The following is a 15,431-nucleotide window of genomic DNA, read 5'->3' as shown; positions in this document are numbered from 1 at the left end:
TGTAAACACGGTGTCGGGCACACAGCCGTGTTAGGCTTGCTCACTTGCACGTTGCCTGATGGGTGCATGAGCTCTGGCAGCGCCCTGTGTGTGGTCTCTGCAAGGCTGCGGGTACTTGTCCTCCGGGCAGCAGATTGCAAACTGCGGATTGCCTGCTGCCACTGGGAGGGACACTGTGTGCTACTGCTGGCTGGAGAGGGTTTTCTTAGCCTGTTTTTCTTGTCAGCCCAGAGAGAGGGGGAAGCGGTCTCCCCTGCCGGCTGGTCCACCATTGCTAGACTCTAATAAACAGAATGGCCCACCACCCTCTGGCTCCACAGTTCCTCTATCGACTGCCTGAATCCAGGGGGCCTGCATGGTCACAGCCACCGCCTTACACATGGTTAAAAAGGGAGCTACCCAATAGGAAACCACACTTAATTATTTGTAAGCCACAAAGGAATACATACAGTCTTGATGAAGAGAAGTCTGGCAAGTTAGACTTTTAGAAAAGGAGACTCCCTGTGGGCTCGCTGTGAAACTGATTCCAAATGCATCTATGTGTCACAGTCTCTGAGCCTGTGCTCCAGCTCACCGTGTGTGCCTGGGAGACAGGTGTGTGAAGAGGTGGCGGGGACGTCCCCAGCAGGGTTTACAACAACCCTCGGGACCATCTCGGTGCATCCTCTGTGGCCGCTGGGTCCCTGCTGGGGCCACAGTGCTTCCAGCCCCGATGGCCGTGTATGTCCACATGTCCACACAAGGACACGCCCCCTGGGACTGACCCCGTCTTTCCTGAACTGCAGACCAGGAAGAGATGGCACCGTGCACACCAACCAGCAACCGGAGATGCCAGTGTCGAACAGGCCGTTTCTACCACAGCCCCGACTCCCCTGAATCCTGCAGACCTTGTAGCACGTAGGTGCCTCTCTGCCAGGTGCTGTGGGCGGGGTCAGAGGTGGCTCTGGACCTGGGCTTGTGTGGGTTGATCTTTAGGAGCTGAGAACCAGAAGGACATGTGACTCTCGACCCGGTGAGACAGCCCAGCACCAGCCCAGAGTCCTCTCTGCCTCCAGCCAGTGGTTCTCTTTCATCTGATCTCACCCTCCCCCCTCAGTGCAAAGAACTGTGTGTTCAGTTTATTCTATATTTGCACAAATGCTGTTTCCAATAGTTTTATTTTTCTTTCTGAAGTTTTCTGACTGCTTCCCCTTTTTTAGTGTATAACTGGCCTTTCTCAAGCTCACTTTTCCTGAGCTGTCCGACACCTTCTGTCCATCATCAGTCATGGAGCTTGTGTCCCTGGGACCCCTCCTGTCCGCCTACCACCATTTCCCCTTTATAAATGGCTCCTTTGTTTTGCTGGGGTGTATCCTGACATCACAGCCTGAGAATTGATACAGGACAGGCTTGGACTTTGGGACCTTGGCTTTTTACAGAAACATGTCGTACCCTCTAGACTCCTGACCATCTGTGTGCAGAGTTCTGGAGGCGTCTCACCAGCGTCCTCTGGCACCTGAGGTGCTGCCCAGCTGCCCAGGGACTCACCCGGGGCACTGAGTGTACAGGAACCCAGGACTTCATGTCCCGCCTTCTCCAAGGCTGTAGATGTGTTCAGTGGATAGAGAGCAACGTGGCGGCTGCCGGCTGCCGGTTCCTGAAAGGGCGTCTCCCCTAAAGAGAGTGGGAAGCCTGGGGCTGGTGACAGGAGACCTCTACAGCTGTCACCCTCCACGGTGCTGCAGAGAGCTGGGGACATGTGAGGTGGCTGGCAAGCAAGTCATCCTTCCTGGGTCCCAGACAAACCTAGCTCTGATTTCAAAATGCGTGACACTGGATAATACGTCACAATTTTTCAGCAATTAGGAAGGAAAGTCTGAATTCCTGAGCCTTTGCTAAAAGCAGGACAAACTCCTTTTCTCCTTCAGTTCACAGACTTACAAAAAGGTCATGAATATTCATGAGGAGGAAAACACATCAGCTGTCCTCCTAGTGGGGATGTGGATGATGACATCTGAGATGCTGGTTCTGGGGGGACAGCCTCGTGGGGCCTCTGATTATGGCACATAGCGCTCCCTGAAAGTAGGTCAGAGGAAGCACCCCTCTGGGAGCCCTCCGAGTGCCCTCCCTCTGTTGGTGACAATGTGGACCTGGTGCCTGGGGCCTGGGTGGACCTGGAAAGGTGAACACTGGCACATCTCCTCCCAACAGGTGTCCCAACGGTGTCGCTGTCCTGCAGAAATGCCACTCCACAGCCGACACCGTGTGTGACATGCCCGGCCAGGTAAGGGAGTGGTTTTTGTTTTAATAGGAATTTTTTATGGAGATGAAATATCTAAGTAACCATTTTATTTTATTTAAAATTTACCATTTTCAGGTGAACAGTGTACTGGCTCTAGTCCCGCCCCCTCTGTCTGGTTCTGACGGGCTCACAGCACCCGTCACACAGCAGCTCTCCCTGCCTCGGCCCCATTTCTAACACAAGCCACTGCTTCCATACTCCTTATGTTAGCTGTCATTATTAACCTGCTATACTCAGGCCAATGAACATTCACAAAACTTATAAACCCAACAGCATCAATTATTATAACCCTGGCCTTAGCCATAAAAATAGGCCTCGCTCCCCTCCACTTCTGAGTCCCCGATGTGGAGCCTATAGATGACACAGTGTTTCAAGTAGTGTAGGCATCAGGGTCATCGGAGTATCATCGTGGTATTCCGGATAAGCCTAAGAAGTGTTGGGAGAAGAAGGTTACATTAACACCTACAAATATTACTAAAAAGTGAGCTTTAGTTCAGGCGGGGTGTAGTGAAAGTGGGATACTACATAATAAGTGTCGTGAAGTACGATGTCTAAGGATGAATTAGCTAGTACGATGCCGGTTAAACCCCCTACAGTAAAAAGGAAAATAAACCCAAGGGCCCATACTATGGCCGGGGGTCATTTGATATTGCCTCCATGAAGAGTTGCTAATCAGCTAAATACTTTGACACCAATAGGAATAGCAATAATTATAGTAGCAGACGTGAAGTAGGCGCGTGTATCGACGTCTATTCCAACAGTAAATACATGATGGGCTCATACAGTAAACCCTAGGAACCCAATAGATATCATGGCTCAGACTATTCCTGTATAACCAAATGGTTCTTTTGTTCCTGAGTAGTATGTAACAATATGGGAGATAATTCCGAATCCGGGTAGGATGAGAATGTATACTTCGGGGTGGCCGAAGAATCAAAATAAGTGTTGATATAAAATGGGATCGCCCCCTCCGGCCGGCTGGGTCGAAGAAGGTTGTGTTTAAGTTTCGGTCCGTTAGAAGTATGGTGATTCCAGCGGCTAGTACAGGGAGTGATAGAAGGAGTAAGACTGCGGTAATCAGGACGGATCAGACAAAGAGAGGTGTTTGGTATGGGGATAGGGCGGGGGGTTCATATTAATAATGGTGGTAATCAAGTTAATTGCCCCGAGAATAGAGGAGACACCTGCCAAGTGCAATGAGAAGATGGCTAGGTCGACTGAGGCGCCGGCGTGGGCCAGATTACCTGCCAGTGGGGGGTAGACCGTTCATCCGGTTCCCGCACCAGCTTCAACTATGGAGGGTGCTAATAGGAGTAGGAAAGAGGGGGGTAGTGGTCAGAAGCTTATGTTATTCATACGGGGGAAGGCCATGTCTGGGGCGCCAATTATCAGGGGCACGAGTCAGTTTCCGAAGCCGCCAATTATAATAGGTATTACTATAAAGAAAATTATTACAAATGCATGAGCAGTGACCACTACGTTGCAGATTTGGTCGTCGCCTAACAAGGCTCCTGGTTGGCCGAGTTCTGCGCGGATGAAAAGGCTCAGGGCTGTGCCTACTATCCCCGCTCAGGCACCAAATAGAAGGTAGAGTGTACCAATATCTTTGTGGTTTGTTGAGTAAAGTCAACGAGTTGCGAACATAGGTAAAATGGCTGAGTAAGCATTAGACTGTAAATCTAAAGGCAGAGGTGCGAGTCCTCTTCTTACCAAGCCCTGTGGTGCATCACACATTGAATTGCAAATTCAAAGACGCAGCTTCAATCCTGCTGGGGCTTCTCCCGCCTTTTTTCCCCTACACGGCGGCGGGAGAAGTAGATTGAAGCCAGTTGCTTAGGGTGTTTAGCTGTTAACTAAAGTTTCGTGGGTTGGAAGCCCATCAATCTAGTAAGGGCTTAGCTTAATTAAAGTAGTTGATTTGCATTCAGCTGATGTAAGATAGAGTCTTGCAGTCCTTAGGTGGAGTACAGAAGTTAAATATATACTCTATTTACTTAGAGCTTTGAAGGCTCTTGGTCTAGTTAACCTAAACTTCTAGTTGAGCAGGGTTATTGCTGGGGCGAGCGGGAGGGTGATTGTTGACAAAATGATAAGTACTGGAAGGCATTTTATTTGTTTTTTATTATTAAATTGTCATTTGATTTTTATGTTATTTGTGGTAGGGAATACAGTTAGGGAAGTGACGTACGTTAGTCCTATGTAAAAGAAAAGGTTGAGTATAGCAGTGACTAGTAACGTAGCTAAAGTGATGTTGTTGTTTTTGGTTAGTTCTTGAATTCACTTAGGCAAGAAGCCAGCTAGAGGAGGGAGGCCTCCTAGTGAGAGTATAATGGTTAGGGTGCTGGTAGTGATCAGGGGTATTTTATTTCATATGTGGGAGAGGGATAGGGTTGTTGTTGCTGAAGTTATAATGAAGAGTATAAATGTTGTGGTTGTTATTAGGATATATAGGAGGAGGTTTAGTAGTGTTATAGTTGGGTTAAATGTTAGAATAGAGGTTATTCATCCCATATGGGCGATTGAAGAGCATGCTAGGATCTTACGGAGCTGGGTTTGGTTTAATCCCCCTCAACCTCCAATTGCAATGGATAGTATAGATATAAACAGGATCAGGTCTAAATTAATAACAGGACTAATTACATAGAGGGCTGATAGTGGGGCTAATTTTTGCCATGTTAGTAAAATTAGGCCAGATGAGAGAGAGGTGCCTTGTGTAACTTCTGGGACTCAGAAGTGGAGGGGAGCGAGGCCTATTTTTATGGCTAAGGCCAGGGTTATAACAATTGATGCTGTTGGGTTTATAAGTTTTGTGAATGTTCATTGGCCTGAGTATAGCAGGTTAATAATGACAGCTAACATAAGGAGTATGGAAGCGGTGGCTTGTGTTAGAAAATATTTAGTGGCAGCTTCTATTGATCGGGGGTTGGTTATATTGTTTTATTAACAGGGGGATATGGCTAATATATTTATTTCAAATCCTAATCAGATTATTAATCAATGGGAGCTTATTATTACGATTGTTGTACCCAAGATAACTGTTAGTATAATTATAGTGAGGATAAGGGGATTTATTAGTACGGGAAGGATATAAACCAACATTTTCGGGGTATGGGCCCGATAGCTTATTTAGCTGACCTTACTTAGAATTTGGTGTAGTGTGGTAGCACGGAGATTTTTGAAGTCTTAGGGGTAGGTTCAAGTCCTATAGTTCTAGAAATAAGGGGGCTTGCACCCCTATTCTTTACTCTATCAAAGTAATTCTTTTATCAGACATATTTCTTATGTTTGGGGTGGGATATCCGCTGTAAGGATTGGCATAGCAACATGTCATATACACAGGGCTAGTGTGAGGGGTAGGAAAATTTTTCATAATAGGTGTATTAGTTGGTCATATCGGAATTGAGGGTATGATGGCGTGCACTCATAAGAATGTGATGGTAAGGAACAGGGTCTTAAGGGTAAAGTTGATTGTGTAAAGTTCTGGCATTAGAGGACTATGGTATTATAAAGAGGATGATTCCATAGCGAAGTCTTTTTTGAACGACAGGTGTATGGCAGGGGTCTCCAAACTTTTTACACAGGGGGCCAGTTCACTGACCCTCAGACCATTGGAGGGCTGCCAAATACAGTGGTCCTCTCACTGACCACCAATGAAAGAGGTGCCCCTTCCAGAAGTGCAGTGGGGGCTGGATAAATGGCCTCAGGGGGCCGCATTGCGGCCCGTGGGCCATAGTTTGGGGACGCCTGGTGTATGGTGACCTTGAAAAGTACCCTCTTGGACAACGTCGCGCCATCATTGTTTTATTGTTAGGAGGTTAGCTGTTAGGCCCAATTGTAGAAGGGACACTGAGTAAAAATGGAATCATACAATTAGTCCTGAGGTTAGTAGTAATGCAGACAGGGCTCCTATAAGAGGTCAGGGGCTGGGATTTACTATGTGATATGCATGGGTTTGGTGGGTCATTAGGCATTATCGTGTAAGTACAGGCTAACTAGGAGTGTGAAGATGTAGGCCTGGATAAGGGCTACAGCAAACTCCAAAATAGTTAATGAAATAAGAATGATGAATGTGATTAATGCAGTTGCAGTGCTAATGCTTATAAGTGCTAGAGTTGCACCTCCAATGAGGTGAATTAAAAGGTGTCCTGTGGTAATATTCGCCATTAGCCAAACGGCTAGGGCTATAGGTTGAATAAATAGGCTGATTGTTTCGATGATAACTAGTATGGGGATAAGGGGGATGGAGGTACCTTGTGGGAGGAAGTGCGCAAGGGAGGCTTTAGTTTTGTGTCGGAAACCAAGAATTACTGCACCTGCCCATAGTGGGGTAGCCATTCCGAGGTTTATTGATAATTGGGTAGTGGGTGTGAAAGAATGGGGTAGAAGGCCAAGGAGGCTTGTGGACCCAATGAATAGAATTAGTGACATTAGCATAAGGGTTCAGGTTTGTCCTTATTGACTGTGGATTATTATCATTTGTTTTGATGTTAAGTGAAGGAGTCATTGTTGTATTACAATTAATTGATTCGCAATTAGTCGACTGGAGGAAGGAAATAGGATGGTGGGGAATATAATAATTAAAACAACAACAGGTTGGTAGAGCATCGGCCTGGTGTACAGGGGTCCCAGGTTCGATTCCCGGCCAGGGCACACAGGAGAAGCGCCCATCTGCTTCTCCACCCCTCCCTCTCTCCTTCCTCTCTGTCTCTCTCTTCCCCTCCTACAGCCAGGGCTCCATTGGAGCAAAGATGGCCTGGGCGCTGGGGATGGCTCCTTGGCCTCTGCCCCAGGCGCTAGAGTGGCTCTGGTCGCAACAGAGTGACGCCCCAGAGGGGCAGAGCATCGCCCAATGGTGGGCAGAGTGTCACCCCTGGTGGGCCTGCCGGGTGGATCCTGGTCGGGCGTATGCGGGAGTCTGTCTGACTGTCTCTCCCCGTTTCCAGCTTCAGAAAAATACAAAAAAAAAAAACAAACCAAAAAAACAAAAAAAACCAACAACAACAGGTAGTCCTATTATTGTAGGGGTAACAAAAGAGGCGAATAGATTTTCGTTCATTTTGTTTCTCAGGGGGCTGTATGCTTTAGTGATTTGGCTAAGGAAGGCTCAGGGGCTGAATAATATGAGTGCTTGGAGACCTTTAATTGCATAATAATGAATAGTGTGATAATTATTGATAAAATTGTGATAAATCATGTGGAAGTGTCCAGCTGGGGCATGTCATCAAGGAGAGGGTGAGGCTCTCAATCTTCAACTTAAAAGGTTGATGCTGCAGTAGCTTCTTGATGGTACTATAGTACGGTTGATGACCATTTTTCAGAATGTTTTAATGGGACTATTTCAAGTACAATTGGTATAAAGCTATGGTTGGATCCGCAGATTTTGGAACATTGTCCATAATACAAGCCGGGTCGTGTGGATAGTAGGGTTGTCTGATTTAGGCGTCCTGGAATAGCGTCTGTTTTTAAGCCCAGGGATGGGACGGCTCAGGAGTGTAGGACATCTTTGATGAGATTAATATACAAACGGTGAGTTCTGTGGGCAGAACCACTCGGTTGTCAACTTCTAGTAGGCGGATTTGGCCGGGTGCGAGGTCAGATGTGGGGATCATATAGGAGTCAAAGCTCAAGTCTTCATAATCTGTATATTCATAACTTCAGTACCATTGGTGGCCCATGGTTTTAACGGTAATAGAGGGGTTATTAATTTCATTTATTATGTAAAGGATTCGGAGGGACAGGAGTGCAATTATGAGGATAATAGCTGGTAGAATCGTTCAGATGGTTTCCACCTCTTGGGCATCTATGGTGCTTGTGTGGGTTAGTTTAGCGGTTAATATAATTGAGATGATATAGAGGACTAGGGAGCTGATAAGGAATACGATCATTAAAGTGTGGTCGTGAAAGTGTAGCAGCTCTTCTATAATAGGAGAGGTTGCGTCTTGGAAGCCTGTTTGGAATGGGTATGCCATAGAGGTATATAGGGGTTTCACCTATAATTTAACCCTGACAAAGTTACGTAAATTTTACTAATACCTCTACCATGGAGAAAGACATAGTGGTCATGGTGTTGGCTTGAAACCAATTTAAGGGGGTTCGAATCCTTCCTTTCTTGTTTATTTAATATTGATATAAGTAGGCTCTTCAAATGTGTGATAAGGGGGAGGGAAGCCATGAGTCATTCAAGGTTTGTGGTTGTTAGTTCTACTAGTGAGACTTCTCGTTTGGAGGCGAATGCATCCCATACGATGAAAACCATTAGCATTTCTAACACAAGCCACCGCTTCCATACTCCTTATGTTAGCTGTCATTATTAACCTGCTATACTCAGGCCAATGAACATTCACAAAACTTATAAACCCAACAGCATCAATTATTATAACCCTGGCCTTAGCCATAAAAATAGGCCTCGCTCTCCTCCACTTCTGAGTCCCCGATGTGGACTCAGAGATGTGGGCGTGTCTGAGAGACGGCCTCGCGGGGCTCGTGTGTGAGCTCTCCCTCCAGTGTGGCGTCTCCAGGTCCTTGCTTCTTGCAGAGCGTGCCCACGGGTCCCTGCTCTCTGTTCCAGCAGCACTCAGACCCGTCCCAGCATGGGAGGTGGTCTGGCGGGCTGCGGTGGTCTCCCCTGTGCCTGTGTGCAGGGCCCGGAAGGGTGTCATCAGTGTGACCACAGCGCTTGTCCCAGCGGGTGTGGGTGCAGGGGGTTCTCTGTGGTCCGTTCTCTGTGCGCTGCTCGCCAGGACACATAGCACTGTTCCCTCTTCCTTTGTGGGGTAAATGAGAGGAAAGAAGTAATGTGAGGGTGTCTCTGAGGTGTAGCTGTCTTGGAGCCCGGTCTCATCCGAGAGCCCGGAGGGATCCCTGCTCTGCCAGGAGAGACGTGGGCCTGGACATGGAGAGCCGTTCCAGTTCGAGAGCAGGCGCTTCCTTCTCTAACACGTCCCTCGGGGGAGGGGGCGTGCTTACCTGGCTACAGCGCTCTCTGTCTGCCCCCTTCCAGGAAACCCAGCCAGTGGTTCTGACAGATCCTGGTTTGTAAAAGTATGGCAGTCCATCATGGCAATCGACATCATCATCAGTGTGGGCATCGTCATCAGCGTGGGCATCGTCATCAGCGTGGGCATCGTCATCATCATCGTCGGCATCAGCATCGGCATCCGCTGCTGTAGAAGACCAGGTAGAGTAGAGTCCGCGCTGCCCCGCAGGGGACACAGGTCAGCACCAGGTCAGGAACTGCAGGAGGTGCTAGGCGGGGTGTTCTTCATTTAAAACAGAGCTGCGCTCACTTCCTCACTCAGGCGCCCTTGTGCATAAGCTGGCGCTCTGGGCGGGGGGCCGTGAGCCGTGTGCCTGGACTAGGGGCAGGGCTCAGACCAGCATCCCAGGGCAGCGAGCAGCGGGCAGGGGCAGGGTGTCCCGGTGCCCTGGCCAGGAAGCTGGAAGAGACTGGAGCTCCCACCAGGGGGTCAGGGGAGGTGAGAGCACTGAGCACGCTCACTCACTGGGAATTCTTACCTGTTTCCAGATGTGAAGCTTTTTCAGTTTTCCAAAAAATAAGGACACTTTCTTTGTTACGACTTCAGGCCTTAGCCTCACAGTAGTCCTTGTCCAATCATATAAGTCATAATCATTTGCCACATAAAGATGGGAACATGCTCTGAGAAATGCATCCCCAGGCAATTTCGTCGTTGTGCAAACATTACAGAGGTCACGGGCACCTGGAGGTAGAGCCTGTACCAGGCTGTGTGGTGTAGCCCGTCGCTCCCGGCTACAGACCTGCAAACACGTTACTGTACAGACAGCCGGGGATTACATCACAGAAGGCGGTGAGATGCCATGATCAGACATGGCACCACGAGGTGGCAGAGCTGCTGCCTGTGAATCACACTGGCTGCTCTCAGCACTTTCTCACAAGGAGGGAGATACACCCAGAAACGGATACAAAGTGGAGACTAGTGTATCAGTAAAGCAGTAACATAGTAGCTCATTATTGCCAGGCATGGCTACTGTACTAATTATATTTGCTACATTTCTGTGCCTCTTGCTCACACCTGAGTCCCTCCAACCACAGGAGAAATGACATGATGCCCTATCAGCTCCATTCTAGTCTAATGGGCGCACAGCCCTATGAGTGGCCCGTCATGGACTAAAACGTTGTTATGTGGTGCAGGACAATATTTTCATTGCATTTCCTTTTCTATTTTCAGGAAAGTTGAGTGAGCCAGGCAGCCATGTGAGTATCACTGGGATTGTCCTAGTTGGCGCTTCAGGCCTTGAGGGCTGTGGAGAGTCCCCAGGGTTGGCGGGACGCAGCCGGGGTCCCCCCCATATACATGACTCAGCCTTTGCCGTGTTGTCCACACCCCCTTAGCAGATCCTAAATGTTGTGCTGGAGACGACTTCATCTCTGATGGTCTAGACCACGGAGTGGAAACTGAGGCACTGAGGGCACAGGGCTGGGTCTGGGTTCTTTAGAGCTGTCAAAACAAATGACCCCAAACATGGGGCTTAATACACAGGACCTTATTGTGTGCCCCATGTGGAGGCAAGAAGTCTGCAATCTGGGTGTCGGGGGGCTGGCTCCCTCCCAGACCCTGGGGGGTCCTTCCTGCCCCTCCCCTCACCTCTTCTGCTAGCTGCCAGCAGTCCTGCTGTTCCTTGGCTGTGGACACGTCACTCCAGTCACTGCCTCTGTCCTCACCTGGCCTCCTCCCTGAGTGTCTCTGTGTCTCTGAGTAGCTGTCTCTGAGGACACTCCCTCGTCACTGGGCTTAGGGCCCACTGTCATCCCGTGTGGCCTCATCTGCACGGACTCCATTCCAAATAAGACCCTTCTCAGGTCCCGTCCAGCGTTTAAAATGTGGATGTCCTTTTTGGGGGTCACCATTCAGCCCATAAGAGACTCGTTTGGGGATCCCCCAGGGAGCTGGGGGCAGAGCTGGACCCTGACCCCGTGAAGCACTCTTCAGTGAAAGTACACGGCCCTGGCTGGTCTACCAGACACCTTGTCATTTCTGTCCCCCAAAGTGTCTGGGACGGGCTGCAGAATCCTGTCACTAAAAGACATAGCCTTATATTTTAGTCACTGGGTACCATCCAGCTCAGCACACTGCCGGCTACGGACCCTGAGAGGGGCCCACCTGCCCCGGGCGAGGCCACAACACCGCTGCTGCAGGAGGGGGACTCAGCCCTAGCACCGGGGCCGCAACCCGCCCAGGACCCTCAGAGGAGCCTGGGGAGGACACTGAGCTGCAGGAGGTGGTGGCCGGAGGAAGCCAGGCAGCCCCAGAGCAGGAGCTGCAAACTGCTGCTCCCCCGGCCCCGGGGCTGCAGGCTCAGGCCGAGGCGGCAGCCTCCCTCAGGCACCTGGAGCAGGTGAGTGAGCTCCCTGGGAGGGTCTGCGTAACAGTGCAGCCTGCACTTATAGAGCACCTACTGTGTGCAGGGCTGTGGTAACTGCTCCCTCTGCGCTCTCGTCAGTTCTTGTCTGGGTTTCCTGGGGCGACCATGGCAGAGCACCACGGACCAGGCAGCGCAAACACCACAAGGTCACTGTCCCTGTCCGGGAGGCAGGATGTCCAAGGTCGAGGTGTCGGCAGAGCTGGTTCCATCCGAGGCCGTGAGGGAGGTTCTGGTCCAGGCGTCTCCCCTGGGCCGGGGTCTGGGAGGGGTCAGGGGGACACTCAGAGCATCCGGACCCCAGACCCTCGCCCTCCGGAGCTGGGGCAGAGGGACAACGCAGTGTTGTCCCCAGGCCCAGGCCGTGTCCTGGGGGAGTGTGACACAGAGGCAGGTGGCTGTGAGCTCCCTGCTCCCCCTGGGGGGACAGCTAGTGACTTCAGCATCATGGTCACGAAGGCCGCCCTGCCCCCACCCACTGCTGCCACACAGACCCAACGACTGTTCTGTTTTTGCAAAATTCCTCCACGTGGTCGCACTGGTCTCTTCTCCTGGTACAATTTACTCTTTTTTCGCAGGAATATATAAAAAAGTATATTTTGGAGGACACATCCTATGATGGTAAACCATTCCAATTCTTCACTTACAGCAACTGTTAAGGCATAAATCTTGCTGGGTTGGTGTGAATGTCAGGGTCTAATGTCTGAATTCCGGGAAGGGGGACCGTCTACCTACATAAAGCACAGGGAACTGTCCAGTGGACTTAAGACTCAGTTTCTCTCGTTCACTAATGACATTCTGGGAACGGGCCTCTGTCAAGTGGAAGTTCCGTGCACAAAGGAAGACCACACACTGCTGTTTTATAATGTGTCCCTGTGTTCAGGAGAATAGTGAGGAGCTGCTGGGGACCCTGGTGTGACCCTGGATGAGGGGATCCCCTGTGGGCTGTGCTGCAGTTCTCAGTGGTACAGACTCAGGGTTTTATTGAGCTCGTGTTCTTTATAATCTCGTCCTCTCTGACAGCTGTGGGGATCCACCCTCTTTATAGACTTAGATATCAGACGGTCCACAGCCCAGCGAGGCCACAGAACTCAGCCCCAGGTGTCAGATCCTATACTCGGCCCCCTGGCATCAGCCTTCTGTCCTGACGCCTCAGGGCCGCTCTGGTGAGGTGGGGGGGAAGGGCGGGGCCGACCACAGCAGACTCCTTATCCCGCCCCGGTCCGGCATTCCCGGGATACCGGGTCCCTTCACGGCTCACTGGCTGCAGAGTGAATGAGGAACAGGCAGGTCGAGAGCCATGGCAGGTCAGGGCTAACCACGGTCACCTGGTCCCATAGCCCCTGCACTTCTTCCAGGTCAGCCTGGGTGGCTCAGGGCCCCCCTCCCCGGGGCCATGGTGTGCCGGCGGGGCCGGGCCTGGAGGAAGGTGAGAACGGTTACAACGACGCTCCGTGAGCCTTCCGGAATTGTAACCAAGTCTTCCTTTCTGATTTCTGTTTTCTCAGCCAGCAAGAAGCTGTTATGAATTTGGGCATAAGGTTCCAGCGAATGACTGGAAGATGTTCATGAGGCTTGTCGGACTCGGAGAAAATGACACTGATATTTGTGAACACGAGAACCCAGGGAATCTGATGGAACAATGTTACAAGATGCTCGTCCGCTGGAAGAACAGGCTGGGAAGGTACGCGTCCCCGTTCACACTCATGGCGGCCCTCCATGAAATGGAGCTCCATGAGGAATTGCACAATATTATAAATCACTTGGTTGCTGAAAATATCTTAGGGAGGCATGTAGAGACCCCAAAGTACAGTAAACTCTGGACACAGGGTGTGACTTTAAGCAGCATCCTGCTCTGCTATTAGGACCAAATTTAGGGATGGGTTGGCAGCCCCCACAGAATCAAAATCTGGCAGGTAATCAAAGTAGTAATCAAGAAAACTGGCAAGGTGGCCAGAACCAGGCCCTTATAACAACTGGAGCCAGCCTGAATCCATTTGCCAACTCTGGTCTGTCTTAGGCCTCCCCAGGGCAACCCCAGGCAGCACAGGACTGGACCTCTGTTCCACCACCTCAGCTGTATTAACCCCTGACAGTCCTGTGGTTACATTACCAACAAGAATTAAAGGTCGCCTTCCTAAAGGAATGGTTGGATTATTAATTGGCATAAGTCCAACATCTTTAAAAGGAATATATGGCCTGACCAGGTGGTGGCGCAGTGGATAGAGCGTCGGACTGAGATGCAGAGGACCCAGATTTGAGACCCCGAGGTCGCCAACTTGAGCGCAGGCTCATCTGGTTAGAGCAAAAGCTCACCAGCTTGGACCCAAGGTCGCTGGCTCGAGCAAGGGGTTACTCAGTCTGTTGTAGCCTCACGGTCAAGACACATATGAGAAAGCAATCAATGAACAACTAAGGTGTTGCAATGCGCAACGAAAAACTAATAATTGATGCTTCTCATCTCTCCGTTCCTGTCCGTCTGTCCCTGTCTATCCCTCTCACTTACTCTCTCTCTGTCTCTGTAAAAAAATAAAATAAATAAATTATATATATATATATATTAAAAGGAATATATGTTAAGCCAGAAATAATTGATTCAGACTATGAAGGAGAGATAAAAATGATTGCTCCCCAATTAAAACGCTTGAGATTTGTCCTGGCCAAAGAGTTGCTCAGCTTTTACTGTTGCCTTACTGTGCGGTTGGAAAGCCTATATCTGAACAAAAACGAGGAGAGGGTGCTTTTGGCTCCAATGATTTTGTATTTTGAATACAAGAAATTAAGAAAATCCGGCCATTAAAGAAATTAAAAATCTCTGGAAAAGAAATTGAGGGGCTTTTAGATACTGGGGCAGACGTCTCCTGTATGGCTAGCAGAGATTGGCCTCGAGCCTGGCCGACACTGCCAACTCCAACCTCATTAGTTGGACTTGGCCAGGCTTCAAATGTTACTGAAAGTTCTCAAATATTAACCTGGCAGGATGAAGACAATAACCAAGGAACTTTCTGCCCTTATGTAATTTTAAGTATACCATTATCTCTCTGGGGTAGAGACATTTTAGAACAGATAGGTGCTTTTCTGTATAGCCCGAATTCAAAAGTAACTACACAAATGTTGCAGATGGGCTTTGATCCTAATCCAGGGCTAGAAATGAAACAGCAGGGCCAAGTTTATCCAGTTCAGGTGCTGGAGAATCAAGAGACATGGTATAGAATATACAAATTTATAGTTGGGGCCACTGACTTATTAGCTGCCGACCCCATTAACTGGAAGTCTAACAACCCAGATGGGTAGAACAGTGGCCCCTGAACACAGAAAAAATTAAGGCAGCCAGAGAATTGGTTATGCAGCAATTACAGGAAGGACATATAGAAGTTTCTAACAGTCCATGGAATACTTCTATATTTGTGATTAAAAATAAACCAGGAAAATGGAGGCTGTTACAGGACCTTAGGGCTATAAATGCCACTATGGAGTCACTACAACCTGGACTCCCCTCACCAGTCACGGTACCTCATGAGTACAGTGTAATTGTTATAGATTTACAGGACTGCTTTTTACTATACCATTGGCTACACAGGATTGTCAAAGGTTTGCCTTTAGTTTGCCATCAGAAAATTTTAAACAACCTCATGAGAGGTATCAATGGAAGGTATTGCCCCAGGGAGTGAAAAACAGTCCCACGCTTTGTCAAAAATTTGTGAATCAGGCTTTAGAACCAATAAGAACAAAATACCCTGACCTTTACTTA

Source organism: Saccopteryx bilineata, chromosome 1 (genome assembly GCF_036850765.1).
Source record: "Saccopteryx bilineata isolate mSacBil1 chromosome 1, mSacBil1_pri_phased_curated, whole genome shotgun sequence".
NCBI lineage: Eukaryota > Metazoa > Chordata > Mammalia > Chiroptera > Emballonuridae > Saccopteryx > Saccopteryx bilineata.
This window is presented reverse-complemented; position numbering follows the sequence as displayed.